The sequence below is a fragment of the Thamnophis elegans genome, chromosome 13 (assembly GCF_009769535.1).
Source record: "Thamnophis elegans isolate rThaEle1 chromosome 13, rThaEle1.pri, whole genome shotgun sequence".
NCBI lineage: Eukaryota > Metazoa > Chordata > Lepidosauria > Squamata > Colubridae > Thamnophis > Thamnophis elegans.
In genome coordinates this window covers 46,076,102-46,087,246 of record NC_045553.1, presented here as the reverse complement: position 1 = coordinate 46,087,246, position 11,145 = coordinate 46,076,102, and the positions used below count along the sequence as shown (strand labels likewise).

The 11,145-nt window shown below is 37.7% G+C and overlaps 1 long non-coding RNA gene across 1 annotated transcript; it reads left to right on the top strand.

Moving 5' to 3' along the window:
* The first annotated feature begins 8,405 nt into the window (after window positions 1-8,405).
* On the top strand, window positions 8,406-10,991 carry LOC116516297. The gene is made up of 3 exons (XR_004256346.1): window positions 8,406-8,489; window positions 8,974-9,104; window positions 10,919-10,991. It is a non-coding gene; the product is annotated as an uncharacterized LOC116516297 (long non-coding RNA).
* Window positions 10,992-11,145: the final 154 nt, after the last annotated feature.

The following is an 11,145-nucleotide window of genomic DNA, read 5'->3' as shown; positions in this document are numbered from 1 at the left end:
AGTTTGAGGAATTGGCACTAACCATTATGTAGGTAAAACCATTTTCTGAAAGTGTGGAGTTGTACTCTTTGGAATATGATAGCAGTTTGCTTGAAAAAGGGACAGTCTTTTTATTTATTTTTTAGCTTCTCGGCCCTTGTGTAGGTACCTCTTTTATCATATGAAATATTTTAAAAATTCCATAGAACTGTAGCATGGAATGGATGACTTTCTAACTACAATGACATTTCAGTTAATTGCATGATAGAAACCTTTATAGTTTACCTTAATTTTTATCTGCTACTATTTAACCCTATGAATAGTTGGATATAGCTTAAATTGAAACATCGAAAGCTGTTAAAATTGTTGCTCATAACCAGTTCCCAAAGATTTCCTTAGATCCCCCCCCCAAAAAAACCTATCTCTTCTGTATAGAGACAGAAAGTTTTATAAAATACATACTTCTGTCCCTTTGATTTATAGATAAGAGGCTGCAGATATATCCATAAAAAAAGGCTCAGCCATCTCTTTAAAAACATTTTTTTTTAAAAAAAACTTTGTTTGCAACTGTGGTTTTATCAGATTAAAATCCTTTTATGGTGATTTTATATAGTCCCTTTGCAGCTATTTGCACATTTTTCTACATTCAAAAACCATTTACATAACAATTTAAGAAATTGCAATGCAATTCTATTGTACAGAGGTGTAAGTACTAGTTTTAGTCTTTCCTAATGTACCTAGTGTGAAAACCACTGCATAACAAAGTTTTTTTGTGTGCTATATAACTAATCTATCTTGTTTATGGGAATATTTAGTATGCGTATTAGCATTTATCTATAGTTCGTTTTCTCTGTTGCATGCTGTATCTTGACTTTTCATAAACATGTATAATAAAGCATGACTTCATAACACAATCCGTTTCCTCTCAGACTTCCTGCAAAAATTCTATGTTCAGTTACAATTGAACTGTGAAAGCTCTCCTTTCCTTGCAGTAGTCATTTGCTTTCCTAGGTTGCTTCCTTTTCTCCCTCTCTTTCTAGTCCTGAAATCTGTCGGAAGGTTTGCAATATTTGCTTTGGATAGGAGAAGCTATTTAAGAACCTTCCAGCAGAAAATACTGTGCTTTATATTGCTGATGACTGCAGTCTTTCTGCTTGCTTTTGGACATTGGGAAAAAATATCTAAAAGTGTCAAAGGGGATTAAGGTGTGGCAGTTACCTTTTTGAGATGAAAACTATTGAAATTCCTTTTCTGAATGAAAGGTCCATAGACCTTGATTGCTGTATGGAAAGATGTAAAGTAAGTAAGGAATGCCATTTTAGTGTGGATCAATCTCTTTCAGTCTTTCTGTTTCTTAACACCTGAAAGGATGTTTGCTATAGAATGGTTAAATGTTATTTTCCTTTACATTCTGAAAGAAGAGATCTACAGCACAGTTCCAAGCCTTTATCTTAAACCTGCATTATTTGATAAATATTCTGGTTTGATCTCAAGGAAAGTAATTTTAGACATTTAAATGCTTCTAAGAAGGCATGTTGAAATCAAGTTATTTACAGAAATTGTAGTTTCCTAACCAAAAAAACATACAGATCTTGAGTTAAATGTAAACATTTATGGCATAGTATGACTTAGTTTTATTTTTAAGTTATCAAGGCATTCTAATCACCTAGCCATTAAGATTACTATTTATTTCAATCACCTTGACAGCTTTTAAAACACACTGTTGCATATACTAGACACAATGTAAAAAAACTAAGGTTCATAAATCTCTTATACATTTGCTTGCCTTATTTTCCAGATGGATACTTTGTGCTATTCCATTTCATTTATTTAGGTCTTTATCATAGCTATAAGCAATAACTATAAGCAAAAATCATACTTTAAAATTCTTGGTTCTGCTTTTATAACCACAGTATAACATAATATCAAGGTATGAGTGAGCAGTTTCAGTCAATAGAAGATCTTCATCTGGATCAATACCTGTTCCTTTTTTAAAGGTTGTTCTCTTAAATTATATTTATGAAATTTGCTAGAAAGTGTCACAAGGCATCTATTCTAAAACATTTAATCAATAGCAGTTTGGAAACAAAATTAGGAAGATATTCAGAAAAAACTAACTATTCATGATCATGATTGAAATTGCTAAAGGTTTTTCTTGGAAGATGTACTTACTCCTAAGTTTTGTCTGTTAGGCAATTTATATGAGTAGTGGTTCATTTATTTGGCTTTACTTCTTCTCTACACTTTACCTTCAATACCATGTTTTTGAATTAAGGCTAATATTTAATTCCTTACAATCAGAGGTGAAGTGATACTCAAGATTTCTTTTGTTTGGAGACTTTTTTAAAATCAGAAATATAACCAGTTCTATTCTGTATAGAACAACTGACACTACCTTGATAGCATGGTTAAACCAAGTATACAAACCAGAATAAACTATCCAATTAGCCTTCTTTGGGAAATAGTCCATAGATATCTTGTGGTTGCATTTTTATTTATAAGTATTTTGTTAGAGGCTTAAAAAATGAAATTAGTGCATAGGCAGAGAAAAAAATGCTTCAGTTCTTATGTGTGAGCAATTGCTTACATAATGAATTTTCAAACTACTGTATTTATCAAAAATTATTGCAGTATCAGATTTTATTCTTATTAAAAGTTGGTTTACCCATCACATATGTGCTCTAAATAGCTGACTTGATAGAGCTCTACCCAGTGATGTTTGCATGAATGCTTTAATTTTGCTCTAGTATTACATAATTTTGTATTTAAAGTTAATTGGCCAATTATCTGAGCAATTGGATGTTTTGCACTTTTCTCCCACTTTCTTATTCAGGTCAATTATTTGTCTTAGTTATGAGGCAGCTTCCAAAATATACAGCCACATTTTAATAAAAAAAAATCAATCCATATCTATTCTACTTTATTATCCATGTATCGATGGACTGTTACCCAGGGTTTACCCAGAGCAAGACACAAAACATTAAAGTTAATCTTCACTGAGTTTGCATAGTATTTACCTCATTAAATAGAGAAATCCCCTTTACAATTATTGTAGCTTTCAGCTATTTTATGCCTAATGTTATGACAAAGGAAGCTACACAGTGAGCAATCGGGACACCATATCTAATAAAAGAAACATCCTTTTGTTGTTCTTTTGTAGAATCTGGGCAATAAGAGCCTATTACCTTGACAAATCTTTTTCCGCACAGTAGGAAGAGACAGTGAAATAGGCAATTTTCAATCTGGAATTGGCAATATCTTTCAAGAATCTCTGCATTACAAAATGCAATGATATTACCCTGCGATAGGCCTGGCCCAGTTTATAAGAAGTGCTATTAATTAAATAGCCAGCTGTTTTGGTAGTTTGTTGCCAAGGTAACACCCTGTGAAACAAATCTAGACTTTGATGATTGGATCGTCAGTTTTAAAGTCATACCAAAACAAAAAACAGCTCAATACCTCAGCTCCTTAGTGTGATTCAACATAATTGTATCCATAAATCGGAGAGAATATGAGTGGAATCAATCACTGTGTGCTGAGTCCTTGTGATTCCCAAACGCATCAATGTATTGCTTAATTAGGAGCTTACTATCAATTAATGAGATGCATCCTTGATAATTACAATTTTTGAATCTGAGCTGTCTCTGAACATAAACGCACAGAAAGGTATTTGGAGTTGGACACCGAAGAAATCCTGATCCTCTTTCATTGGTTTAGCCCACATCTGATTGAAATGATTGACTTCTCTTTGAGGGGAAAAAAAGAAACAGATTGCATCCTTTGTAATTAAAGTTTTGTTGAAATATAGATAATATATTATAGCTGCAAACATCTGAATGAGTACAAAATGGATCTTCGTGGCATTTAATAGATTAGCAACTTGACTGATCATTCCTCGCAGTTGAGTGTGCAAGGCTGTAATTTACTTTGTAATAATGAGTTCAAAGTATGATCAGCTTCCACTCCCTGAGAATTTAAATAGCTTATTAGTGGTTACTTTCCTGCTAGTGGAAATATGTACGCACATTTGAGTGAATCTTACGTCCTTTTTGAGAATAAGACATTTCAATCCATTTTATTTGGAAAGATTATATGTATGGGATGATGCAATAGCAATAGTATTTAGATATATACCCCTCCATAGTGTTTTACAGCATTCTCTGAGCACTTTATAAATGTCAGCATCTTGCCCCCCAAAATCTGGGTCCTCATTTTCTCGACCTCAGAAGGATGGAAGGCTGAGTCAACTTTGAGCTAATCAGGATTGAACTCCTGGCAGTGGGCAGAGTTTATCTGAAATATTGCATTTTAACCACTGTGCCAAACTATGGATTTAAAGAAGAATTTTGAAAAGATATTTAGAATATGATCAATGAGGGGGGCTTGGTTCTCTCTGAGCTTGGTTGTTTTCTTGCAGACGTTTCACTACTCAAACTAGGTAACATCAGGTAACATAAGCTCAGAGACCACCAAGGACCCTCTACAAATATTCTTCTTTATTAAAATGATCAATGTACAAAGCAAACTTCTTGATATCTCTATTTCATGTTAGCAGTACTTGAAAGGCAACTGCCTTACTATCTTCTGCCTTCTATCCAAATCTTCCATGTTTGGTTTTCTTCCCTTTGGTGGACTTTGAGAAACTTTCACCAGCATATGATTTTTCTCTGATGCCTACACTGAGGTCTCCTTGTCATCCCCCGCCCCCCCTCTACAGGTCTAGTTCAACGATGTGTTATCATTCAGCGGGATGAAAATGGATTTGGGTTAACAGTCAGTGGTGACAATCCAGTCTTTGTACAATCCGTCAAGGAAGGTAAGTAGGCTGATTCAGGATCACTGTGTCTGTTATAGTCCTATCACACAAATCTTGCAGTGTGCAACTGTAATGCATGAAATATAAATGTGTTGTGTGCTGTAAAAACATGCTTAAGTCATTCTTTGTTCAGTGTGGCCCTTGCAAACACTGCAAGGAGTCTGGCAGAACATATTCCAGCAAATACATTTTATTAAAAGGGATGAGTTTTTGTGAGCCGAAGTTCCCCAAAAGCTTATGCCTTTTAGTAAAACATGCTAGTTGGAAAAGATGCTACCACGCCCTTTCTATTTTTTGCTAACAAGACACTTTTTTTTACAATACCTTGCATAACTGGAAATGCTAGAAATAATGTATTGAATTCTAAGTAGTTGATTCTTCTCTCTAGATGGAGCAGCCATGCGGGCTGGGGTTCAAACTGGTGACCGAATCATTAAGGTAGGATCATTAAGTGCTGGAAAAATAAATTGGAAGGAGGTGAGAAGTAGGAATGCTTCAGTAGTTTTCATCACTGTATATATTTTGCTAAACCTAACCTCTTGGGAACAGTTTGAAATGCAGGCTGTCTATCTATGTTTAGAATTAGCAGTACAAATAAACCCTTCTTTTGATGTACAGGTGCAGTGAGGGGTGTTCATTAAAACTGAATGTTAAGTGGCAAATTATTTTTTTCCAAACAAAACAAAAACCCAGGCCTATACCAAAAGGGGGGGGGTTTGAATTAGAGATAAAAAGAGGCAGTCTGAGCATAGGTATTTGAGCATCTGAAGTCCATTGAACTTAGTGTTTTACTGTGAGCAATAAGTGCCTTTTTCCAGCTGCTCTTTAAAGTAATTTGCTTTGTAGGTTGATATAAATGGCACTCGGTTCAACTTCATGCCCATGGCCAGTGTTGGTGAATTTTTCGGCCCTGAGTGCCGAAATGGGAGCATGCGTGCACACCTGGGGGAGCTCTGGAAACCAGAAAAGCAGTTTCCCGGCACCCATGTGTGTGGCAAAACTGAACTTCTGGTTTCTGGCATGTGCATGCACACGGTCAACCTGGTCTTCCGGTTTCTCCCGCACATGTGTGCGTGAAGACTAGATGGCTGGCGCATGTGCGCCAGGGAGTTGCTCTTCCGGTTTCCGGCACTCCTGTACACATGAAGACCAAGTAAACCTGGAAGACCAATGGGCAATGGCTGACGTGCCTGGAGAGATGGCTCTGTGTTCCACTTCTGGCACACGTGCCATAGGTTTGCCATCACAGCTCTAGGCCTTAAAACCTGATGGAAGCAAAGCCAGAATTCCTGCTTATAACTGTGCAGTTGATTTTTTTTTCTTAATTAGCCCTCCGAATCCGTAAAATTTGGTTGCAGAGTACTGTGCCCATAAAAAAAAAATGCAGTATTTTTCTGTTTTACAAATATAGGCTCTGTATGCTGATCTTGTTTTTTAAAAGAGGTGGCAGAGTCATGGATGATACTTTTGTTCACCATGATATTGGGACAGATTTCCTAATAAAGAGCATTAAATCAGTTTAGCTCTGTAGATTAGGAGTTTGGTTGTCTTAACCCAAGCTGAAAATCAAAATAAGTTCATTTGTTATCTTTCGGTAGGTGAATGGAACTCTGGTAACACATTCCAACCATTTGGAGGTGGTTAAGCTGATAAAGTGTAAGTAAATGCTTTTCAAGCTGCTTTATGTTAAACTAGGCTACGTTAAACTTACATATTCTTTTAAGAGATTTCAGCAAGAGATGATGGAAATCAAACTCTCATGATATTTCCAAGAATTTGATTTAACAATAGTATTGAAAAATATCCCATATTTGAAAAACTAAGAGTGTAGTTTTGAAAAAACATTTTCAAGAAACCCTCAAGCCTGTTGAATGTATTTTGATTGACAGTTGTCTTCCACTTTTCTACTGTGTTATCCCACTTTCTATTTTTGTCATGTCGAACATCCGCAATTGATCCAGTTGCCTGTCTTTACTGAGTCCATATAGGGCTTTGCTGTTATGATGCTGTTCTGATTCATTTTCCCCGCCTTCTCCATTCTACTTCCCTAAAGAAAAGTTAGCATCTTTCTTCCTCACTTTCTCTTAAAGAAACTGAGGGCTATAAACGAGCTGAATAAATTTGACATACTTGAATTTATGATCAGGCAGGCAGATTGGATCACTGACACATCTCAGTGATGTACTGAATTAATCCACCTATGCAAAACAACTATTTGCCTTTTCTCAAATACGTGTATAATTCTGCTTCCTTGTGGAGGAAGAACTTGCCTTTGTATGTTGCCCTTGACGTCAAGCCATAGTAGCCCTTCCGTGAACCCCATTCTTTTATTTTGAAACAAACAGGAAGTATAATTCCAGTCTTCCTTGTCCCTCGTCTCCCAAATAATGGCATTTCATCTTCTGTCTGCAGCGGGTTCCTATGTAGCGCTCACTGTGCAGGGGCGCCCACCTGGGTCGCCCCAGATTCCACTGGCTGATTCTGAGGTGGACTCAGCAGCTGCCTTTGGGCATATGTCTCCCATCATGACATCACCTCACTCCCCTGGATCCCATGGGAACACCGAGAGAATTACCAGTCCGGTGCTGATGGGGGTAAGATATTCATTGATTTTGATTAGACTATATGGCTGGAAAAAGTTCTTTGCCCTACTTTGCTTGCGGTTAAGATACCCATTCCGGAACTCATCACTCTTGATTATTTTATGTGTCACAACAGAATCATTTATGTGAAAAGTTTGAGGAGAAGATGGAACTAAGATAGCACTAGAGAGGGTGTTTGCAATTGGTCTGATCTGCTGCTCTGGATAGACAGATAACACACACACGCACATGTTCATGATTTTCTGTTGCAGTAGCAGAGAGAGGAACATTGGAATGGGAATGAAATTGAAATAATAGTTGAATCTAATTAAAGCTTAGTTAAGGTTTGTTGTGGTTGTGCTTAATAAGGTTGTTAGACTTGTATGTTGTGGGAAATCTGTTTGAGTGAGTCAGACTGTGAAATGAGAACTGGCCATCTTTTCTTTTTAGGAGGAAAATAACATTGTTCACAACCAGAAAGTAGAGATTTTGAGGAAGATGCTACAGAAAGAAGAGGAACGACTGGAGGTACCAAAAAGGAAATTTAAGAGAAAGTCGGGGGATGCCATTTAACCTAACGTAATTTTCTGTGTTTGTTTGCCAAATAGCAAATGCTGCTGGTAAGAAACCAGAAAAACTTGGGAGGCGGAAATTCCTTGTTCAAATCGATTGAATGGCTGTTCCCTTTAAGCCAAGATTGGAGGGGCAACGACCTAACATAGTTGTAATCAGCCCCGTTTAGAAACCCGTCTCCCATCCAGTCTTAGATTAAATCTGTCTTGAGTTTTAGAGGAATAAGTGGTAACATCTCATCAGTACTCCTTGGGAAGCCGAGTTCTCATTTCATACAGTGGCCCAGGCATTGTATGAAAGCTAATAGGGCTTTCCTGGGACTTCCTTGCTTGGGCCAGTAACTGGTCCAACCTGGCCTTCAAAACCAGGAACCAGGGAACTATGATGAGGGCGATTCCTCTTATCCTCGAACCCTTTCAGTTCCTGCAGGAAGACTACAACCGCACTCCGCTCCCCGGCTGCTCAAAGACATCCAGGAAGTCAAGAAGCACATTCCTCAACTGCAGGAGCAGCTGTCCAAAGCAACAGGCTCGGCTCAGGTAAGAGGAATCAGGAAGCTTTTATGGTCCAGATCTGGGCTGCCTTAGCTGGGAATGCTGGGTGAAGGCGAGCTGTTCCCATCCACACCTTGCAAGCAATTCGCACAAGCCCATTTAGTCTTCCAAGGATAGCAAATCAAAGGATGCGCAAACGAATGCCAGCACTGACTCTAATTTAGCTCATAGAAACTGGTTTTGATAGGGAGAGCATTATATGCAGAAATTAAAGCCTTGGTAAGGAATTACACACTTGTTACTTTGCAAGAGAGAGTGGTTTCAGGGTATTTATGCTATAGTTGCAGGCAAGGATGTCTCCGCTTTTATCTTTTGGTGCATCTCTTTAAATTATGAAGAAGCTGAAGGGTATTATTTGTTTTGCTTGCTTGTTTACAAATAATTAATTGTTCTCTAAGCAGGTGGCCTTGCCTGTTTCAATGTTTTATTCAGGTGCCTGTTGTTTCTTAGCCTTTTTGTCCTTTTTCAGGATGTCATTTTGTCTTCCAAATCTATATCCGAATCTTTGCAGATCACTGAGGTGGAAGCTGAGAGGGGGGATGGGCCAAACAGAGGAGACTGTCATTTTGGTGATGGCCCCCAGTGAATGACACAGCAGAGGTGAGCTCTTGACTGGGGAGGAAAATGCTTTTATTAGTGAGATGTGGCAAAGCTCTGTGTCTCCTCAGCCAAAAGGAGAGAGATTCTAGCACAGGTAATCCTCCACTAACATCACAATTGGGACCAGAGTTCCCATTGCTAAACAAGGCTGTTATTAAAGGAATCACACCTAGTTTTACAACCTTCTTTGTCATGGTTTATTAAGCAGATAATGGCAGTTAGGGGAATCCGGCAGTCATTAAATGAATCCCAGCTTCCCCTATTGACTGGGCTTGTCAGAAAAGCCAGCTGGGAAGATCGCAAATGGCAGTCACGTGACCCTGGTGTGCTCTAGTCATTGCAAATACATGCTGGCTGCCAGCATCCAAATTTTGATCACGTGACATGGGGATATTGTAACAATTGTTAAGTGTGAAGACCAGTTGTAGTCACTTTTTTGTTGGAACAAGTGCTAAACTACTGGTTTGGGATTATCTGTGTGTGATGCTATTACGTTTATTTATTTTGTTACATTCTCTGCCCTGACAGTAAGAAGGTAGAAATGTTTACAGGTAGCAAAGCAGCTTCCTGATTGAGCTGGAATTTCCTGTTTGTCCTCACAACAGCAACCCTATTTGTGACATTTTATTCTCCTCACCCTTCTCCTTCTCGGTTGTTACATTAAAAAAAAACATTGGCAACTGTGTATCTCCAGATTTAATTATTAGTAGCCAACATAGCTAGAAGTAGTTCAGAAAAACCTGTATTTATGCAGTCTTTTTGTGAGAAAGCGTGTTTTGGTGGATAGAAATTTGGGTTTTGCTTTGTCCCATTCATCCTTTATCAAGGGATTTTTGTAATGCACTGGTTAATATTTCTAGAAAACGTTTGAAAATGGTAACCTCATAAAAGGATCTGAATAAACAAATCTAGCATATTTTCCTATCTTTGGACATTCCTTCTGGTTGGAGTGAGGTAAACATTTGACCTGGGTTCAAGGGATGGTCAAAAGCTGTTGACCCAGTCCTGCAAATTTGGAGGTAACTGACAAGACTAAAGTGTGGCAGACTCTGTGCACAAGTAAAATCCCGTGTTAGTTCTCTGAAGCTTTGAGGCACAAGAACTTGTGACCTCTCCAAAATATGAACTGTGGAATGAGCATGACATAAGCTCACATTGGTTAAATTCCTGCTCTTTGTGTGTGTGTGCTTCCTGTCATTACAATTGAGTGGTTAACTTAGTGTGGTCTTTCAACTGGCCCCACCAATGAATTGCAGTGGTTCTGTTGTAGGGTAATAATTCTTGTGAACCAAAACTGTTTATTGCCACTGTGAAGATTAAAATCGGCATTGTGGTATTACTAGTAGCATCAAATTGGACAACCTTCATCTGGCAGAATCTGACTGGAGATCTTGAATCCACTGTGGCAAAAGAAAATACGATTCCTGGTATTTTGTGAGCTGGTTTTGGAAATTTGTTATTTTTATTCCCTTAAAGAAACATTGAACCTTATGGAATCTGATTGAGATTGTGTTTCAAAAGGAACTGGAATATTATTAGAATGTGCTATGTTTCAATGCCTCTACACAATTAAAAACAACCAGAGAAGACATTGAAATTAGAATTATCAACATTTGGCATGTATACAGTGGAACATGCAAAAGCAAAGTTAAATGAAGGCATCTAACTATGTATCCCAAATCTGTTTTTTTTTTTAATTAGTCTCCTACATCCTCTTTAAATTATAGCTGCTGGACTTGATAGGATCTTTTGTTTGGTCCTGCTTTTTAACATAGTAAATACTGAGTGGAGCGTTCTCTTCTTCTTCTCCTCAGAGTCCTCGCAGTGTCTTGAGAGAGCAGAGCTATCTGGATGACAGCCCAGAGAAGACCGAGACTCACGAAACAGTAAGAGTACCATGAATATCGGATATAATTTCTGCACTAACCACAAACTTTGTGTTTTTTTCCTCTTTCTCTTCTTGACTTGCCACTTGATTTTTGACCTGTAGGTGCATGCTCAACTTTTCATTAGGTTTTTATCAATTTAAACTAATCAGAGA